Source organism: Lotus japonicus, chromosome 6, assembly GCF_012489685.1.
Source record: "Lotus japonicus ecotype B-129 chromosome 6, LjGifu_v1.2".
In the NCBI taxonomy this organism is placed as follows: Eukaryota; Viridiplantae; Streptophyta; class Magnoliopsida; order Fabales; family Fabaceae; genus Lotus; species Lotus japonicus.
Genome location: NC_080046.1, coordinates 18244098 through 18266322, shown reverse-complemented (window position 1 = coordinate 18266322; position 22225 = coordinate 18244098). Strand labels below are relative to the sequence as shown.

The 22225-nt window shown below is 43.6% G+C and overlaps 1 non-coding gene across 1 annotated transcript; it reads right to left on the bottom strand.

Moving 5' to 3' along the window:
• Positions 1–10512: 10512 nt before the first annotated feature.
• Positions 10513–10619, bottom strand: LOC130727060 (small nucleolar RNA R71). Its single transcript, XR_009015100.1, has one exon. It is a non-coding gene; the product is annotated as a small nucleolar RNA R71 (small nucleolar RNA).
• Positions 10620–22225: the final 11606 nt, after the last annotated feature.

Sequence of the window (22225 nt, the reverse complement as noted above, 5' to 3'; positions counted from 1 at the left end):
GAGTTCTTATTATATTATGGATATGAGCTGTGGTGAAAAGTGCTGAGTTTTTTTATGGAATGATTGATTATTTGGGAATGTCCCATGGATGTGTGAATAAAGGGAATGGAAGAAAAATTTTACTTGGAAACCCTAGGGGCCTTTGAAGGCCTCGGCCAAGCCCTATTTCATGGGGGTTTTGGTGATTCCTTTCCTTTGTTTGTTACACAAGCCATGATGAACGTTCCTAGGTATCTTGTTAAGTAAGTTTGTGTGGTTGTGATTGTTTAGTAACATGGGTCGCTCAACTAGCTGTAATTCCCATGTTACCCTTGAGAATTTAATTGTGTTTGTGAAAGTGTAAACCTTGAGATGAGTAAGTAAAAGACATAAGTTGACTTGACCTAGAGCCTTGATCTTAAGAAGTGATTTGACTCGCTTGCAAGATGTACCATGAGAACGATGGTACCTTGCACGCGAGGGAGATTCTTTTGGGTCGACTGCGGTCACCCGTGAACTTTGTGGGCCGGTGTGGCTCACGTGATTTGGTTGACTGCGGTCACCGTGAACTTTTGTGGATCATTGCGGCTCCACGTGAATTGGTTGACTGCGGTCACCGTGATAACCGTGCCTCTGCGGAAGCACGAAGATGGCCATGGAAGTTCTGGTGGGTTGTGTGAAGTGAGGAACCGATAGATGACTAACTAACATCTTAAACCCTAATGCAAAAGAGATAATTATTTGTAATTATGGAAGTTATTTCATTATATCTACTGTATTATGTGTTTTCTTTTAGACCTGACCCTTGCTGTTGTTTATGTGTTTATTTGGGGGGGGGGGGTAGATGGCGTTGACGACAACGACTTTCGTGCATCGCTGGATGCTGAGACTTGATGGGGAGCTAGATGATCGGGCCTGGAGAGCCGACTTCTCCGGGATCCGCAGAGTTTATGTCGGGGATGTTAGCTTTATAGGGATGGACCGGGACGACAATATAGTGGAGGTTCGCACGGTTGAAGGGGGCATCCTTGACATGCTCTATCCACCTCCTAGGTTCCTGCTACCTGAGGTCGAGGGAGTCGGGGAAACACCTACTGAGACTAAGGCTGGGACACCTGCTGAGTTCGTGCCTCAAGACGGGTCTGACGCTTCGGTTGCGGGACAACGACGCTATGGTGGAGGCGCCAGGTTTATACACAACAACTTGGTGGGGCCGAGACCCAAAAAGAGAAGACAGGTGGTAGAAGATGAGAAGCCAAAGGATGAACCTGCCGAGTGACCGTGACACTGATGACTGGATTGGGAGCCCTATGAGCGAGCGTTCTTTTGGAACTTCATTTTATTTTGTTGAGTTTTATGAGAACTTGAGTAACTGATGTAAACTGTTTACTTCCGCCGTGGTTTTTCCATACGTGGGTGTGGGCACGGTTTTCTTTATTTACTTGCAGTTGATTTTATAACAGTTGATGCTCTATCCGTGTAGGAGTTTAATGCAAAACATATTTCATTAACCCGCTGTTTTTGGTTATGTTATGAATCGGAAAACACTAATGTGATTTCTAACAATGGTATTCAAGAGCTTTCAAAAGTAAAAATGACCTTTATCACCTAATCAAGAGTAATAAATGAATCGGCGAAAATTTTTGTGAAAAATTGGTTACTGTGTGACACTCGAGAAATCGGGGCGTTACACCTCCGACCATACAAAGCTTCATGAGGTGCCATCCCGATGCTTGCATGGAAACTGTTGTTGTAGGTGAACTCAATCAGCGGCAACAACTCATCCCAGCTTCCTTTATGATCTAGCACGCAAGCTCTTAGCAAATCCTCCATGGATTGAATAGTCCTTTCGGTTTTCCCATCCGTCTGTGGATGATAAGCGGAACTCGATCTCAACTTGGTTCCCAAAGCTTGTTGCAAAGCTCCCCAGAAACGTGAGGTAAACCTCGGGTCTCTGTCCGACACAATGCTAGATGGTACCCCATGCAGACGAACAATCTCTGCGATGTAGATCTCTGCTAGTTTCTCCACCTTGTAATTCAGATTGATCGGCACGAAGTGAGCAGTCTTCGTCAATCGATCAACCACTATCCAAATTGCATCAAATCTCCTTCATGTTAGGGGGAATGCCGTCACGAAGTCCATGGAGATGCTATCCCATTTCCACTCCGGAACATCCAACGACTGTAGTTTTCCTGCTGGCTTCTGATGTTCCACCTTAGCCTTCTGACAAGTCAAGCATGTCGACACATACTCAGCTACTTGTTTCTTCATCCCAGGCCACCAGAAATGAAGTTTCAGGTCTTGATACATCTTGTTCATTCCCGGATGAATGCTCAACCTGCTCTTGTGACCTTCATGCAAGATCAACCTTCTCATAGTTGCGTCATTGGGCACACAAACTCGCCCTCTACAACGCAGGATGTTATCGTTTCCGACAGCAAACTCTGGTGCTTTCCCTTGAGTAACTAGTTTGCGCCACTCAAGCAATCCTTCATCGGTCTCTTGCTTCGATTTGATCTCATCCAAGAGCCAACTCGACACCGTCACCATCCCGAAACTAAGCTTCCCTGGAGCTATCTTCATATCCAAACTCAGATCTCGGAACGCCTCCAGCAGTTCTAACTCCTTGACCATCAACGAGGATACATGCATAGCCTTTCGACTAAGAGCGTCAGCTACAACATTGGTTTTCCCCGGATAATACTATAGGTCAAACTCGTAGTCCTGAAGAAATTCCATCCATCTTCGATGTCTCATGTTCAAATCTTTCTGGTCGAACAGGTACTCCAGACTCTTGTGATCACTATAGATCGTGAATGTACTACCATACAGGTAATGCCTCCAAATCTTGAGAGCATATACTATAGCAGCCAACTCCAAATCATGCGTAGGATAGTTCTTCTCATGAATCTTCAACTGCCGCGAAGCATAAGCAATCACTTTCTTCTCTTGCATCATTACACAACCCAACCCATTATGTGAAGCATCACAGTAAACGTCGTATGGTTCTCCTTCCTTGGGTAAGGCTAGTATTGGTGTAGTAGTCAGTCTCTTCTTCATTTCTTGAAAACTCTCTTCACATTTCTCCGTCCATGCAAAAGGTTGATTCTTCTTTGTCAACTGAGTCAACGATGAAGTCAACTTTGCATAGTCCTTCACAAAGCGTCTGTAGTAGCCAGCAAGCCCAACAAAACTTCTGATGTCGCTTGCTGTCTTAGGTTGTTCCCATGACATGATCGATTCAATCTTGCTGGGGTCAACAACCACACCCTGACTTGATATGACGTGACCTAGGAACTTAACCTCTTCCATCCAGAACTCACACTTCGAGCCATTAGCATATAGCTCCTTCTCCCGCAACACTCCTAGCACTTGACGCAAATGCTCTTCGTGTTCTTCTTTACTCTTTGAGTAAATCAGAATATCGTCAATGAACACCACCACGAACTTGTCCAGGAATGGCCTGAACACTCTGTTCATGTAGTCCATAAACACTGTGGGTGCATTTGTAACTCCAAACGGCATCACAAGATACTCATAATGCCCATATCGAGTTCTGAATACGGTCTTCTTGATATCCGCCTCCTTGACACGGATCTGGTGATATCCTGACTTCAGATCTATCTTCGAGAAAACAACAGCACCCTGAAGTTGATCCATCAAATCATCTATCCGAGGCATCAGATAACGATTCTTCACGGTCACTTTGTTGAGTTGTCGGTAGTCCACACATAATCTGGACCTCCCGTCCTTCTTCTTCACCAACAACACTGGTGCACCCCAAGGCGACACACTTGGTCGGATGAATCCCTTGGAAGAGAGATCCTCCAACTGCTTGGCTAATTCCGCCAACTCTGCTGGTGCCATCCGATAGGGCGCCATTGATATTGGTTCTGTATCGGGCATGATATCAATAGAGAACTCTGTCTCCCTTACTGGCGGTATTCCAGGCACATCCTCTGGAAACACATCCACGAAATCTTGCACCACCAAAACGTTGCGCACATCGTCGTCGTTCTTCGCCTCAACTACGATGGAGTTCACGAATGCTGGTGAACCCTTTCCCAAGTTGTACGAATTCAAGTAATCCGTAACGCCAGAATCCGGGAAGACTACGGCCTTATTAGCACAATCCAAAAGAACGTGATACTGTGCCAACCAGTCCATTCCCAGAATCACATCGAGCTCTTTAAGCCCCAAACAGACGAGGTTCGCAAGGAACTTCCGATCCTCATAAATCAGCGGGCATTGCAACCATGCCGTGCGCGTAACTAGTCGATCGGCGGCAGGGGTTGTCACCACCAAATCGAACGGTAAGTCAACAGTTAGCAACCCTAACTTCTTCACACACTCCTCAGCAATGAATGAGTGTGTAGCACCATAATCAAATAACACCATTAAAGAAGTTCCAGCGATAACACACGTACCCTGGATAAGAACATCGGTCACAGCAGCTTGTTCCCCAGACATTGCAAACACACGACCTGGAGCAGAAGGTCGTTTTCCCCTGACAGCATTCAGTACTGGCTCGGTCTTAGCAGCACTAGGACAATTTCTCTCCACATGCCCTGGTTTCTGGCACTTCCAGCATACAACCTCCTTTCCACATTCATTCGCGTAGTGTTCCTTCTGGTTGCACTTGTAACAGACGACATCATCCTTAGGAACACGTGTTTCACCCTTTCCAGCAAAAGGCACCCTGTCAGCAGGGCGTTGGTACGGCTTTTTCATCGGAGCCTTGCCCCTGTCAAACCTACCAGCTTATCTCTGTCCCTCAAACCTTCCGGTCGGCCTCTGCCCAGAACGGATCGGACCTCCCAAGTTATGGCCACATGGTTAGCAGTCATCAACTGTTTGGCGCTCCGCCACCAGTACTCAGCGTCACCCTTCAGCATAAAGGTCGCCAAGTTCACCTTCTCAGCATCAGGAGTGTGGAGAGACTCAAAGATTTTCTCCATTTTCTGAATCCACAGATCAACTTTCTCGGGTTCAACTTCGCCTTGGAACTTGGGTGGTCCATGGCGGTTGAAGTCAGTTCTCATACGGATCTGGTCCTGTGCCAGCTCCCTTTCATCCCGTTGTGCCCTTCTGACATCTTCCTCAGCTCTCCTGGTGTTCTCTTCAGCTTCCCGCTGAAGCTGCGCCGCGGCTTGGGCAGCAGCAGTGGCAGCCTGCTGGGTCATCACCTGATGCTTGAGCAAGCTGAGCATTGGTTGGGTCCTGTCTCGGAGGCATGAGGGAAATCCTGCTTAGAAATAGAACCACAACCCAATGTCAGTGCCCTCAAATTAAAAGAAATATTTAAGTATACAATAAATAATCTATCTCAAGTATCACGACAATGATACTATTCAGACAATCACAGCCAAGCAAACATCTTAGCACACAAGTCTACCCAATCTCACCGCGAAGCTTTGAAAACATCTTTATCAAAAACAAAAAACATCAACGAGTTTGGAAACTCGTAAGCCCAAAACCCTTAGTGCTCTGGTTTCTCAACCGGAGCTCTGATACCACAATGTAACGCCTCGATTTCTCGAGTGTCACATAGTAAACCAAACGCGTGTATTTTCACTGGGAATTTTCGTCGTTCAATTATTAACCAACGTTAATGACAAAGATTAATTTTATCGAAAACTCTTGAAACTTATGAACGAATTTGCGGAATAAAAGACGTGCAATTCTGAATACAATACTCGTAATCAAAGAAATCATAATCTCAAAGTACATAAATAACCCTTGGGCTTAAGCCCTACATCAAAGTACATCGAAGGAAAATGAAATAAGAAAAATAAATAGTTCGACACGAACTCTCAGCCCCACAGAAAGGAATACTCTAAACCAGATCCCGCTCCATGCGCTCGCTTCTTAGCCTGCTCCAGCTTTATCACGCTCTTCTGAGGTCCCACTCTAAAGCACTTTGGACGCCCTGGGATACGCTGTGCACAGACTCCCGGCTTGGCCTCTGGTGGTGAAGGCTCCACTGCCTCCTCTTCCACGATCAACCGTGACTCCACTGTAGTGTCCTCCGAAGGATCTTCCTCCTCCTCGTCCACTGTAGTCTCATGAAATCTAGCTGGAGGATGCGGTAGCATAACTGACCCATCCTTAAGGATCTGACTCTCCACGACCGTCCCAGTCCTGTTCCTTCCTAAGAGCACCGCATCGCCGACGTAGACTCTCCGGACTCCGGAACCGTCGGTCTCCCAAAGCCGGTCTTCCTCTGGCCTACTCAGAACGGTCTCCCATCTCATGATAGTCTCCACTATCTTGGTGGTCACCATCTACCCCCCCAAATAAACACATAAACAAATAACAGGGTCAGATCACATGTTCTCATAGAAACATTCACATGTTCATGTATTCTCATAAATAACAAGGTATAATAAGCATAATCTTTACGTTATATCACAGTCAGTCACCTAAGTTCAGTTAGGCTAACGACCTCACCATTCACACAACCACCTCAACACCAATGGCCATAATCACGATCATCCACAGATGAACAATTCTCGGAGGGGACACACCGTACAACCCTCGATCATGTGGGGGACACACCGTACACCCACAAGATAACAAGGTGACCGCAGTCAACCAAATCACGTGGGGACACACCGTACAACCCACAAACACCCTCGCGTGCAAGTAACCGTTTGTCTCTAACGGTACCATCGTTCTCATGGTCCATAGTCATCACTAGACCTACGTTCCAATTACATCACATTTTACTTGCAAGCGATTAGGTCTCAATTCTCTTTATTAGGGCTCTAATAGTCAACCTAGAGTCTTATTTCATGCATCGAAAAAAACTCAACGATACAGATAAAATAAGCAGCGGAAGGAATTACAGCTGGATGAGCGACCTTCGTAAATAAATTTCAGCCAACAATTCGCCAAAACATAAAAGCCAAACATACTATCACATTCCGTATAAGGTACCCACACCCATGATGTTCACATACCCTTACTCCTACGGTACAAATTTCAGCAACCATACACATATCATAACCCAAAGAGGAGAACAAGAAAATTTCACCGTACCCTCAAACATGGGTTCGACCATGAGCCAAAGCTGGCCCAAGGTTTTCCAAAACAATTTGCTCTCTTCGTTTCAATTAACCAAGCCAAAGTCCAGCAGGCATACATCATGACAAATCAGCACCAATTTCATATCTAATCATGTTACTTACTTCATGTTCGAAAGACTTGCAAAGATAGCGATAAAATAACAATTTTAAGAGCAATTCCTGTCACAAAATTTTGTACATGGATAGCATTCATAACATCATCAATATCATACTCATGTTATCATAAACTTAGTCCCTAAAACAGTAGCAAAATTATCCAGCCATCTCACGGACAAAAGATGGCACGAAAATTTCACCGAAACCCTACATGGTGGGTTCGGCCGTGAGCTTTTAGGCTCTAGGGTTTTCCTAAAATTCTTGATCTATCATGATCAACCTTCAAGGCCAATTTACAGCACACATATCCTCATGTAAATACCATAAAAAGTCCAGGTCTATCATAAAATTTATAACCAACACAAACCTATGCAACACAAGGCACATTTAGCAATTTTTAAGCATGAAAACATCAAGGATCATGGCATCACTTAGCTACTGGAAAAAAAAACAGAAGTATTGCATCATATACATGCTTAAGTAGAGCCCCCCTATCATACAAATAAATTCCCCATAGAGAAACCCATCAAAACCGCATTCTTTACACATAAAATCATAGCTTTTCACATAGAAATCCCTAAACTCTACCCATGTCCTAGAGATCAGCCCTTACCTTGATCTTAGGGCTTGAAAATAGAAGAGAATGGAGATGGTTTCTCACTGTCCAAGTTCCCTTTCTCTCCCTCCTTGCTCTCGGTCCCTCTCTCTCTCTCTCGCGATCTCCTCTCCTTTCCCTTGCGTGCGTGCGGCGGTGGCTAGGGCTAAGGGCGGCGGCTCTCTCCTCCTCTCTCTCGAGTTCTCTCTTCTGTTTTTCCACTGGTTTTTACGTGACAAGAGGTGTGGGTGCAACTCAACTTCTGATTGTGAAAGAAATAAGGGTTGTCCCCCCTTGACTATATCCCCATGCAAATCCAACATGTGGGCTAGGGTTTTGCTTTTCCCTTTTTAAGCCCAAATCACATAAACCTTTGACCCACTACTTAAAACCCTAATCGGGTCTGAACCTAATTATAACCCAACTATTTTTAATAAAAAACCCAATCAAATTCGGAATTAAAATAAAAACACATCAATTTATTCGCTGGCACTTCACGCCCAGAACCTTGCTCGGTAAAATTCGAATATCTCGAGCTACAGAAGTCGGAATGACCTGATTTCACTTCGAGAAATTTCTACACTTTAAGGGCTACAACGCTCATGAAGGAAGTTTTCCCAAGTGAGGTCGTTAAAACCCTCTAAAAATTTACACAAGTTGACAGCTATAATCTGTCAATTTTCAAACTTGGACAAAAACCTCATTTTTATTCAATCCATTTTTAGTAGTGTTTTTAGGGTCATTTCTTTGTTTGTTTTGAGTCTTTTTGTTGAGTCTCATGTAGTGTTTCATGCATTCTCATGCATTTTTTATCTTTTCTTTAGTTTTTGTTTTGTTTTGGTAATTTAGTAGTTTTATAGGGAGTTTTCTTGCATTTTAAGTAAAGTTTAGGACTTGCATGATTTTCTCTTATTTTATGAAGGACCTCTTGTGGTAATAAGCTCTTTGAGCTTATGTAATTTTCCTTGTCTTGTTGGTTAAGTGTACAGGTCAGAAACTGAAGAAGAAAGAAAGCCAAGAAGCATGGAATTGAAGGAAGACTTAAAAGAGGATTTAAAGAGGATTAAAAGAGGAGTTTCAGAAGCTGAAAAGGCTGTTCCAGGCGAGCTTGAGCGCCTAGGCGCTGGGAATTGGCGCCTAGGCGCCAATTATGTCCAGAAGCATGCTTTTTAACATGCAATTGGCGCTCAGGCGCTCTGAATTGGCGCCTGAGCGCCCAATATCGTTTATTTTGCCTATAAATAAGGCTTAGGCCAATTTCTTTAGGGAGTTAGACATTTTTACTCATTTGTGATCAAGTTTGAGAGCTGAGGAGAACTTTGGGGCCAAGGGAGGTTTCCAACTTGTATTTTTCTCAAGTTTTCATTACAGTTTCTGCATGAATTCTCTAGCCATGAGTGGCTAGTTTCTTTTTTGCTTTGGGTTAAGAGATTCTATGAAATTTTAGTTTGTTAAATCCTATCTCTATGCATGAGTTCTTGATTCAATCTTGTATTTCAATTCCTTATTGCATGTTTAGCTTTGGTGCACCTTTGCTATAGACTAGATTTTATTCAAATGGAAGTTTGTTATGATTTAGGGACATGAATTGAAGTAGATCCTTATATACTTGCTTCTAGGCATAGAGTGAGGGTAGGATTTTGTTGGCCTGAATATACATGCTATCATACCACTTATGAATGTTTAAGTACACAAGGAATTGGGCTTAACTTTCAATTTGAGAGAATTACTTTTGTGAGGAATCAACTAGTAAGTACATAGGCTATAACAACAAGAGTTAAATCAAGGTTTCACATGCATAGGATAGGTGGACTAAAGTGGATTAGATGATCAACAACCCTAGGCAATTTACCATTCTTTGTTATTTCCAACATTTGCATCATTGCTATTTTGCAAAACCTCTGTCACCATCAACCAAAACCAATTTCTGAATTTTACTGCTTAAAGAACTTGCAGACTTTAGACTTAAATCAACAAATCTCACTCACAATCCCTGTGGTTCGATATTTTAAAACCCGGAGGTATTCGTACACTTGCGAATTGACCAACAAGTTTTTGGCGCCGTTGCCGGGGATTGTTTGTGGTTTTCGGTTTAAGTTAACGAGTTTGTTTGTTTGTTTTACTAAGCATTGCATTGAATAGGTGTTACTAACCTTTTCTCTGTCTTTGTGATTTCAGTTTATGCACAGTAGACTTGGTTCGGATCCACTGCTGTTTGATCCGGAGCCAGAACGCACCCTCCATCGTCGACGAGCTCAACAAAGAGCTGCTGAGATAGCCGCCATGGCTGCCCATATGACGGAGGAGGAGATGCAAGCCCACATTGAAGAAAGAGTGAATGAGGCTATTGCTCAAAGACTTCAAGAGCAAGAATTGGAGAACGCCAATCGTTCTCTTAGAGACCTCACCTCGGCTGCCATAAGCTACGATTATCCGGGCAGCATAGTTTCCTCCGATGGCACGGGAAATTTTGAGCTGAGGCCGGCATTCATTAATTTGGTGAGCCAAAATCAGTATGGTGGAGGTGCTCTTGAAGATCCTCATGCACACATGGAGCGGTTTATCCGCAATTGCAACACCTATAGAGTTCAGAATGTTTCAGCGGACACCATCCGCTTGAGTTTATTCCCTTTTTCATTGAGGGATACTGCTGAGGAGTGGTTGAATTCACAGCCCCAAGGTAGCATTACATCTTGGGAAGACTTGGCTGAGAAGTTCACCACAACGTTTGTTCCAAGAGCCCTCTTGAGAAAGCTCAAGAATGACATCATGACTTTTACTCAATCCACCGATGAGAATCTCTATGAAGCTTGGGAGAGGTTCAAGAAGCTCTTGAGGAGGTGTCCTCAACATAACCTTACTCAAGCTGAACAAGTGGCAAAGTTCTATGATGGTCTCCAATATTCTTCGAGGTTTGGTTTGGATGCGGCTTCAAGCGGTGAGTTCGATGCCTTACTTCCACAAGTGGGGTACAAGTTGATTGAAAAAATGGCTATAAGAGCCATGAACTCTAGTAATGATCGCCAAGCCCGAAGAGGAGTCCTTGAGGTTGAAGCTTATGATCAACTTATGGCCTCCAACAAGCAACTCTCCAAGCAAATGAATGAGATTCAAAATCAAATGAAGACTACCAAGATTGGTGGTCGAGTTGCCAAGGTGGAGTGTGTGACTTGTGGAGGGCCACATGACAGCGAAGAATGCACAGAGACTAGACCGGAGGAGGAAGTGAAGGCCATGGGTCAAGCTCGGAATGACCCATTCTCAAGTACTTACAATCCAGGATGGAGGAATCACCCCAACTTTTCTTGGAGGCAAGGTAATGGTGGGTAAGGAAATGGCTTTCAAAGGCAATTTCCTAGCCAAGGATTCCAAGGCCAAAGCTCAAGACAACCTCAAGAGCGAGGAGAAGGTGAAGGGAGTGGTTCCAAGAAAAGCTTAGAAGAGTTGGTGGAAGCTTTCATCAACCGGACGGAGAATAATTACAAGAATCAAGAGGCGGCTATCAAGAATCTTGAGAATCAATTTGGCCAGCTGGCCAAGCAAATAGCCGAGACACCTCAAGGTAAGTTTCCCTCCGACACTATCCCCAATCCTAAGCAAGAGAATGCCTCTGTTGTAGCCACTAGAAGTGGGAGAGTGATGAATGAATTGAAGAAAAAAACCGAGGGAGAAAAGAGAGAGGAGATAGTGGGAGGAGAAGTAGTTGTGCCTATTAAGGTGAGAGAGGAAGTTGATCTTACTCCTGAAACTAGCAAGGTTCCGTTCCCTAAAGCATTGGCTAAGAAGAGCTTAGATAAAAAGTTTTCAAAATTTGTTGATGTTTTCAAAAAGCTCCACATTAGTATTCTGTTCGCCGATGCTTTGGAACAAATGCCTATATATGCTAAGTTTATGAAGGATATTTTGCATAAGAGAAGAAGGTTGAAGGGAGTAGATGAGACGGTGTTGATGACGGAGGAATGTAGTGCCATTTTGCAGCGGAAGGTGCCAAAGAAAAGAAGGGACCCCGGAAGTTTCACTATTCCGGTAGAAATTGAAGGCATGGCGGATGTGGAAGCCTTGTGCGACCTTGGAGCGAGTATCAATTTGATGTCGCTCACCATGTTTGAGAGGATGAACCTAGGAGAGTTTACCCCAACCATGCTCTCCTTGCAAATGGCGGATCGATCCCTTAAGACTCCATATGGGATTGTGGAGGATGTAATGGTGCGGGTGGATAAGTATGTGTTCCCCGTGGACTTTGTTGTGCTTGATATGGAGGAGGATGAGAAGATTCCTCTCATCCTTGGTCGACCTTTCTTAGCTACTGGTAGAGCTAAGATTGATGTTGACAAGGGTCACCTCATTCTCCGTGTTGGTAAGGAAAAGGTACGGTTTTTTGTTTTTAATCCTATGAATGAGACTAACCATGACAATGACTTTGTCTGTGATGTGATTAGAAGCAGGTCAAAGGTTTCAGAAGAGACCCCCAAAGTTAATGCCCAAATTGATGAGTTCCATCCGGCTCTCATCAAGCTTGTTAGTGGTAACAAGTATGGGGGGTCCAAATACGAGAACTTACATGCTCATATGGTGAAGTTTACCCAAGCTAGCACCCTTGCTAAGATTGAAGGTGTTTCAAGTGATGAAGTGAAGATTAAACTCTTCCCTCATTCTTTGACGAGGGAGGCTAGAGCTTAGTTTGATGAGCAGAAGGACATAGCCTCATGGGAGGATCTACTTCACAGATTTTGTGCAAGGTTTCTTCCTTGCACTTGTGGTAAGTTAATCAATGGAAAGGAATTTCCTTCCTAACACCATCGGAAGAAGAGTCCACCTAGGACTATAACCTAGGGCTAAATGGGAGACAACCCATTCTTTTAATTTTGTTATTTTCTATCTTTTAATTTTGTACTATTTTAGGTGTTTAATTTCAAAAAAAAAAAAAAAAAAAAGTAAAAATTTTGTGAAAAAACTGGGCTGAGCGCCTAGGCGCCAATTCATGAGCGCCTAGGCGCCAATTAGTGGCAGAGGCACTGCCTCTGGACCTGGCTTGAGCGCCTGAGCGCTCCCCTCGAGCGCTCGAGCGCTCCTGTACGTGTTTTGCCCACTTTTTGGGTTTTATAACCCCAACCTTTTCATTTTCCCACTCTTTACTCTCATTTTCCCATAAAAAACGCACCCCACTCTCTCCATACCCCATTTCTACTCCTCATTTCTCACTTGCACACACTTTAGCTCTTCCAATTGCTTCCAAGTTCTGCATTGTTTCAAGTTCCTTTCACTTGCACCCACTCACTCTCAAGTCAAGGTAAGTTCCATCTTCCACTTCCCTTCATCATAGTTCATGGGTTTTGCAATGCATGCTTCATTGGGGTTTGGGTGAGTGATTTGTTGTTTGTGCAAGTTGGGTGTGGGTTGTTTGTGTTCTTAGTGGGTTGATTTTGTGCTTAATTAGAAAGGGTTTGTGAATTTGTGAGGAATGGGTAGTTAGGATTTTGTGGTTTAGTGTATTTGAGTTGTTGCTTACAAGGTGTTTGTTAGAATGCCTCATTGAGTTCTCTTAGTCGATTTTTGGCAAGTGCTTCAGTGGTGATCTTTGCTTCTTTGCCAAAGTCACTAAGAGACTTGTTGGGTGCTCTTAGGAAGTTTAATTTTTTATTTTTGTACAAAGTTTCTTCTTTCATTTTTTTTTTTTATTATTGAACTAACATCTCTAACATTTGTGGCTTGTGTATGGGCTAACAATTTTGCAGATGCCTGTAAAAAGAGCAAGAACCAACACAAGAGCTGCAGCTTCTTCCTCCACCTCCCGGAGCTTTGATCGCTCCCGCTTCCTATCAGCGATTAAGGAGGAGTTTTACCGATCTCACCTAGCACACAAGGAGTGTGTGAAGGAGCGGGAAGTTCTTTATCGGGAGGGAAGGAGAGACCTCTTGGGCATGCAAGAAGCCATGGAGATTAGGAGGTGGAAGAATTGGGTCAACCCCATTCCATTTGCTTGTGAGGTCATGGTTAGGGAGTTCTACGCGAACACCTACTGTGACAATCAAGAGGACAGGTCCAGGCCACCGGTGAATTCATCTTGGTTCAGGGGAGATGTGATTGATTACAATCCAGCAGTCATTCGCAGGCATCTTGGCCTCCTCACGGAGGAGCAAGAGAAGGAGCTTTTCCCCGAGAAGGCCACCTATCATGAGCTCTTGGAGGAGAAGTCACCGGAGATCTTGGAAGACATGAAGGCAGTGATTGTTAGGCTTGGGCGGGACAGGGAAGCAGTTGATGATGAGATCATTTTTGTGCGGAGGAAGGATATGACACTGCAGGCTAGAGTTTGGGCCGAATTTTTGCAGGATTCCCTCATTCCTAGCTCTAACAAATCTGAAGTTAGATAGGTTACAATGGTTGCCATCTACTGCATTGTGAGAGGCCATCCTATGGACGTGGCCACCATCATTGCTGGTCGGATTTATTCCCTCTACAACGGGAGTAAAGATAAGCATCGACCCATCTTTCCTCACTTGATTTGCTCTTTGATTCATGCAGTGAGGGACAGAGCTAGGAGGCCAATCCATGTTATTGAGAAGAGGTTGCCTGTGGCACCTCTGCTCAGTAAGGAGAGGATCACTCAACTTTATAAAGAATGGACGGCAAGAATGCCTCAAGAGGAGGAAGAGGAAGAGGATCCTGAGGAGCCAGCGGGGGAAGATGAAGAAGAAGAGGAAGAAGAAGAGGAGGAAGAAGAAAATGTCGAGGTGGTAAATGAGGTGGTTACTCCACCACGTGCTGACCCTTCTCCTGCTTGGATGGAGGCCGCTTTCGGGCGAATGTTTTTGAGGCAAGATCGCCTACACAGGGATCTTGACCTCCATTGGAGGGGAGGTAGCACATCAGACCCCAGGTACAATGGGCCCATGGATTTTAATACCTTGGAGCAGGGGATGATAGACTTGAGCTTAATGCATGATGTCGGTGTCCATCCGGATTATGGCGATGGAAGGGGTGACCATGACCCCATGGAGTGACTTTGTTGAGGTATTCCTACTCTTAGTTTAGGTCATGAATCTTTAGCATATTTTTCAATTTATAGACTTTGTTTTTCTTTTTATCATACATTGTTAATTAGTTTTTTGTTATTGGGTCTTTTACTTCCCTATACTCACATGCTTTTAGCTATAGTTTTGCTTCCCTACTTGTGCTGTTTTGAAAATGCTTTTGTGAATATTTGTTGTTGTTTTTGGGGATGAGTGATTGCTTGTGGGGAAGAGAGGAGAAGACTTCGGTCTTCCGAGTGATTCTTGAGAAAGGAGTCGAGGTGAGTCCATTAAGGGTCTATCTTTGACCCTTCACCATAGAAATTCCCTGGAGGATCCTGACTCACTTGCAATTCTTGGTTTTGCGCGTTAATTTCACTCATAGCATGCTTAGTGATTTCTGTTTTATTCTTGAGACTTGTAGGATTTCTTGAGGTTCTGAGTTTGTTGGTTGAACATTACCTTTAGTTGTCCCATTTGAGCTTAATTGGAGAATCTTTTTGTAGCCAAAAGTTTGGGATGGATGTTTGGTTGGAATATTGGGGAGTGCTGGTCCTTGTTTCATTTATATGGAGCTGAAAAATGTGAAATAGTCTCTTGCCCCAAATTAAAAGTTTGAAAAAGAAAAGAAAGAGCTCCTAGACAAAAGTTGGAGTTGGAAAAAAAGGAAAAAAAAAAGAGTTTAAAAAGTGGGTGCAAGAGACTTGTAAAAAATGTTTGTTGTGAAAAGCCCCGGGGTTATTAGAAGAGGACCACACTCAATGTGCTTGAAAGCCTAGTTTTCCCTTAGGGACCAACCACCATCATGTTTTACCTAGCCAAAGTTTCAACCCTTATGGAAGTCTCTTTGAATATTTGCATGTTTGATCTTTGTTGCTATCGAGTGAATGACATTCAGGACCTATGAACTTGCTTGTGTGCTCAGTGCACTAAATTAACATCTCATCCTAGGATTTTAAGTTCTATATGTTTCTCATTAATGGACTCTACACTCTTCTCTTTTCAAAATATGCATGAAGTAGGTTGTCGGGTCCTTCTCTTGGAACTAGCTGTGATTCCTTTATCCCCCTGTTTTTGTGAAGTATTCCTTGTTGAGAGCACTTGTTTGGGAGCATTTCTTGCGCTTGAGGGCAAGCGAGTGTTATTTACGCTCGAGGGCGAGCTGCCGTTGAGTATAGTGGTGTGATGACCCTATTTTAGTAGTGTTTTTAGGGTCATTTCTTGGTTTGTTTTGAGTCTTTTTGTTGAGTCTCATGTAGTGTTTCATGCATTCTCATGCATTTTTTTATCTTTTCTTTAGTTTTTATTTTGTTTTGGTAATTTAGTAGTTTTATAGGGAGTTTTCTTGCATTTTAAGTAAAGTTTAGGACTTGCATGATTTTCTCTTATTTTATGAAGGACCTCTTGTGCTAATAAGCTCTTTGAGCTTCTGGAATTTTCCTTGTCTTGTTGGTTAAGTGTGCAGGTCAGAAACTGAAGAAGAAAGAAAGCCAAGAAGCATGGAATTGAAGGAAGACTTAAAAGAGGATTTAAAGAGGATTAAAAGAGGAGTTTCAGAAGCTGAAAAGGCTGTTCCAGGCAAGCTTGAGCGCCTAGGCGCTGGGAATTGGCGCCTAGGCGCCAATTATGTCCAGAAGCATGTTTTTTAACATGCAATTGGCGCTCAGGCGCTCTGAATTGGCGCCTGAGCGCCCAGTCTCGTTTATTTTGCCTATAAATAAGGCTTAGGCCAATTTCTTTAGGGAGTTAGACATTTTTACTCATTTTTGATCAAGTTTGAGAGCTGAGGAGAACTTTGGGGCCAAGGGAGGTTTCCAACTTGTATTTTTCTCAGGTTTTCATTACAGTTTCTGCATGAATTCTCTAGCCATGAGTGGCTAGTTTCTTTTTTGCTTTGGGTTAAGAGATTCTATGAAATTTTAGTTTGTTAAATCCTATCTCTATGCATGAGTTCTTGATTCAATCTTGTATTTCAATTCCTTATTGCATGTTTAGCTTTGGTGCACCTTTGCTATAGACTAGCTTATATTCAAATGGAAGTTTGTTATGATTTAGGGACATGAATTGAAGTAGATCCTTCTATACTTGCTTCTAGGCATAGAGTGAGGGTAGGATTTTGTTGGCCTGAATATACATGCTATCATACCTCTTATGAATGTTTAAGTACACAAGGAATTGGGCTTAACTTTCAATTTGAGAGAATTACTTTTGTGAGGAATCAACTAGTAAGTACATAGGCTATAACAACAAGAGTTAAATCAAGGTTTCACATGCATAGGATAGGTGGACTAAAGTGGATTAGATGATCAACAACCCAAGGCAATTTACCATTCTTTGTTATTTCCAACATTTGCATCATTGCTATTTTGCAAAACCTCTGTCACCATCAACCAAAACCAATTTCTGAATTTTACTGCTTAAAGAACTTGCAGACTTTAGACTTAAATCAACAAATCTCACTCACAATCCCTGTGGTTCGATATTTTAAAACCCGGAGGTATTCGTACACTTGCGAATTGACCAACAAAGCTCCTGTTGTCTCTCCTTCCCCTCTCCCCTGTTCTCCTGCCATCATTCATCCAAACGTTGTCGATGAAGAAAACTCCCCTCCAAACCACAACTTACTCCCGTCGATTTCATGTTGTCTGATCCGCTCTTTGATAACATGAGAGGAACTGAGAATTCCGACCTTGATGGCGTGGCAGAAGAAGCCACCTCGAGCCTCCTGCGTGCGGGGTGTCTCTTCGCCCAGTTATCCCAGGTCTCAGCCTCTACGACTGAAGTTGAAGAGCTCCACCAGAAGGCTGAAAGTTATCATCTCGCCACACTTGAGGCGTACGGAGAGCGTGACAGGTTGCTGACACAGGTGACGGCCCAAGTAACTAAGTTGACCAACTTGGGAATCGAGATGCACAGTCGCGAGGCCGACTTATCTACTTGTGAAGAGAGAATGGGGGATTTTAGAGACGAGCGGGACGATTTGCAGGAGTAATGATATGTACACACCTCATCTCTTAAACACTTCATTTCCACCTATTTTTGTTTCTATATCTCTCCTCTTATCATCTATCACATCTAAACCTTTCTCTCTCTTACTTTTCTTTTCTTCCTATCTCTCTCCTCCTCCACCTCCTTCCACCTCAAAATGAGGTGTGAATAAAACATTTTCCCGATTTGCAGAAGGAGTTGGAGGCGAAGAACGAGGCAATCACCGCGAGCAGGGCCGCCTGTGTCGCCAAAGATAAGGAGATAGCGGCCCTGCGCAGCGAGTTGGCGCTGTCGAATGAGACTCTCGCCGAAGTGAAGAATCAACTCGCAACAAAAATCAAAGCCATTGCGGAAATGGAGACTCGGGCGGTCTCGGAGGTCAAAACCCTTCGGGCGAGGCTGGAGGTCAAAGCCGCTGTTGAGGCTGTAGAGGGGCGTGGTCACGGTTTTTTCCTCGCCAAAGCCCAGGTCCAGCACCTTTACGAGGGAATAGATCTCTGCGGAATGAGAGCATTCAAGAAGATTACCCCCGAGGGTTTGGTCGGCCCCGACGATCCTCCAGGCTTCGACGCCGTATACTTTGCGGCTGCTGAAAATGCAGGGAAAACGGAGAATGTTAACATAACTTTAATATTCTGTATTGACTTTTCCTTACCCCTTTGTACCTAATGTTGTTTTGCGTTTAATGAACATAATTTCGCTATAGTTTCGCTTGTTTTATTCATCGCGCTGCTATATTTTCTCCATTCGTTCGTTTTACGCCTTTGGGTTTAGCCGTCGTGTATCGATTTTGAATGTGTGCCAAAGAAAGCTAGGACTTTCGCTCAGTTTTGAACCGAGGCTTTATTCACACCGTATTTCCTGTAAGATCAGGTGTGGCCTTGCCAGTTTTTTCCTGGCGAGGACTTATGACTGCTTGGGACCCAATGGCCATATAGGTTGCCCAAGACTTAGCCTAGCTTTGGGTTCTCACCCATATTTCGGGGGGGTTTTGCTCGCCCATATTTCGGGGAGACTTTTGGGATAAGTAACTTATCCGCACACATCGCCAACGAGTGATCAGCGGCTCGCGCTGGACTTTCCGAAGCGATTCCCAGACATCTAGGTCGTGTTGGGATCGCCAGTTTCAGGGAATTTTTCCCACCAGGCGACCGTGATATTTTGGTTGAGTTGCTAAGTGTGTAGCAGCGGTTCGCGCCGGACTTTCGGGAGCGATCCCCAGACATCAAGGTCGTGTTGGGATCGCCACCTTCAGGGAATTTTTCCCACCGGGCGACCGTGATAATTCAGTCGAGCTAGGAGTATTACAGGGAATATCCTTTTTGTATTTGATTGTAAAATGAGATTTTACATTTATTGAGGGATGCCTCATTAAAAAACTCCCGCGATGGAGAAAAAGAGTTCATCTTTATTTTTATCCTAATCTTCCCGCCTTCTCGCCGCATCCTTGCTCCTGCCCTTGGCTTTTTCCCCCAAATTAGAGCACCACGCCAAGCACCTCGTCTTTTGTCCCCGACGTGCTCGCCTCCCTGTCGTTGTCATAGTAGGGCTGATCCCTCCGCCAGCTCGCCCCAGAGTAACGCGGGCTCTCGCCTATCTTACCTTTCCCTTGCCGCACTTAGTTGCTTTTGGCTTAACAACTGTCGCATCCATAGGTCTCCAATACCCCGTACCTTCCGCTCGCCGCCCCCGCGTTGAAAACCCTGTCGCTCCGTCATTTGCTCCGCCGCTCTATTGTCCTTTCTCTCTTTCCAGATCGTTCCCAAAAAGGTTGGCTTCCTGAATTTAGGCAATCTCTAGAACGTCGCGTCCTTCTGACTCCAATTGAAGAGGTCAAAATTGTCCTCTACCAACTTTTCCAGGCGCCTTTCCTGATTGGTCGTGAGCCTGGGTTCGATTGCGAGCACGTCTCTGCTAAACTTATACTCTGTAAGATCAAGTTTTGATCTAGTAGTACAACTCTATGTTTTGATGATTACAAGTTAACCTTTTGATATGAACAATTGTGGTACTCTAACGTGTTTTTCTGAGTGTGCTATTTACAGGCTCTGACCTCAACTCAATCTCACACATATCAGAAGCACTGTGTATAAAGAGTGACCCAAGCAACGCTTTCGCATTCACCATGTTCAGTATGAACAGTGGAAAAGCTTCAGAAGTTCTGAAGTTATACAAACTCTGATGAGGACTCAGTCACTAGAAGCTCTGAAGATCCAGAAGTTCTGATAACCAAGAAACACTGAAGGTTCAGATGTTCTGATGGTGTAGAAGACTCTGAAGTTGCAGAAGCTGAATAGTGGAAACTCTGAAGTCCAGAAGCAAGAAACTCTGAAGGCCATGTTCTTCCCTCTGAGTTCAGAATCAGAAGATACAATGGTCAGAGGATCTGTGCTTTCCCTCTGACTCTGATCAACCGGCTTCACAAGTTCCAATATGAAGCATTCCCCTGATCAGAAGTCTCCTAGGTTTAAAGGTCGCGTCGCTATCCAAGTACAAAAGCAACTGTACCTTCCTGACGACCTACCTAACGTTCTCAGCCACAGCAGAAGCTGGATTTTCCAGAACTGCCCTCCAACGGTAGCATTTCCCATGCATTGCTCAACCCTAATCCTTGGAGTATATAAAGAGGCTGAAGACTGAAAGAAACGACAAGAAGCAATACATACGCGCAAGACATATTCAAAATCTTCTAAGTCTGGAGGGTTTGCACCCAAAGAAAGGAAATCCACTATCTCAAGATTCAGGAATTACAGACACTCATGAACACCTCAGTTCATAGTTCACTTCCTAATCTACCCAGTGTATTTCTACTTAGAATCTCAACCTAAGTATGAGAGCCCCTCTCACTTTCTCTCAATCACTGCCACAGTGATTGGTAAACACAATGAACAATCAGAGTTTGAATGTAATCAAACAACACAGAACCCTTCTTTGCTTTATAGAATCAGTGAGCAAAGAGGATTCACAAATAACAAAGAACGAAGCACACTAACAAATCCTAAAACACACGATCTCTCTCTATCAGCTTCGGTAGACTTCACGTTTTAGGTCTTCATCCTTTTATAGACTTCAGCAGCGGTAGCATGGGCTTTAGGGTTAGCACGGGCTGAAGAAACAGATTCCAATAACAGCAATTTGAAAACGCAATCTTGATAGATTCGGTTTCTTACTGCACAAGTAAAGATAGAAATCAATCTTTTAACAAAGATTGTTTCAACAAATAACAACCCAACAACTAAAACCCTTCTGAGATAGTTACTTGCTCCTCAAGTAACTCAAAACATATCTTCAACAAATCTTCAGAAGGCCCATAACAGAAACACAAGCTGAGGACTGATGTCCTAGCCTCACGAGGTCAGATGCCACGGCATCTGCTTCGACAATCAGTTGTTTTGACAAAATGCAAGGCAACATGCTCCAACAATCTCCCCCTTTGTCAAATTTTGTCTAAAACAACTCACAATCAGAGAGGATAAAACCTAGAGAAAAAACTCTCCCCCTTAGTCAGAACTCCCCCTCAAACAAACGCATCTACACAACCCACTATCATACTTCAGAAGGCATAGTCGGAACAAAACACTTTAGCAGCACAAACACACAACCAGAGGTACAATCAGCCTTAGCACATGATAACATCAAAATGGATCAGTTTGAACATCATCGTATCAGAAATACTACCATCAGAAGCTGGCAGCACATACCCAGAAGTACAGCTAACAGAAATACTGCTCATCAGAAGCACCGTCAGAAATACCGCTCATCAGAAGTAACATTTCAGAAAACAAACATAGCCATCGTCTTGAACTTGTCTTCAGACCAGAGCTAACACTATCAGAACACACATAGCACAGTAGAAACAGAAGCAACTTCTCACAACTTCTGAGAACATGAACATCTGAACAAAAACAACTTCTGATCTGCGAACATCTGAACAAAACAAACTTCTGATCTGCGAACATCTGAACAAAACAAACTTCTGAACAAAAACATCTTCTGAACTAAAACATCTTCTGATCTGCGAACATCTGAACAGAACAAACTTCTGAGCAAAAACAAGGCAACATGCTCCAATCAGTTGTTTTGACAAAATGCAAGGCAACATGCTTCGACAATCAGTTGTTTTGACAAAATGCAAGGCAACATGCTCCAACAAGACCAATTCTGAATAAGACTCCTTATGAATTGTGGAAGAACATAAAACCCAACATTTCTTATTTTCATCCGTTTGGCTGTGTTTGTTATGTTCTCAATACTAAGGATAGATTGCATAAATTTGATGCTAAGTCTTCCAAGTGTCTATTACTCGGTTACTCTGAGAGATCTAAAGGTTTTAGATTTTATAATACTGATGCTAAGACTATTGAAGAATCTATTCATGTTAGATTTGATGATAAGCTTGACTCTGACCAGTCAAAGCTAGTTGAAAAGTTTGCAGATTTAAGCATTAATGTTTCTGACAAAGG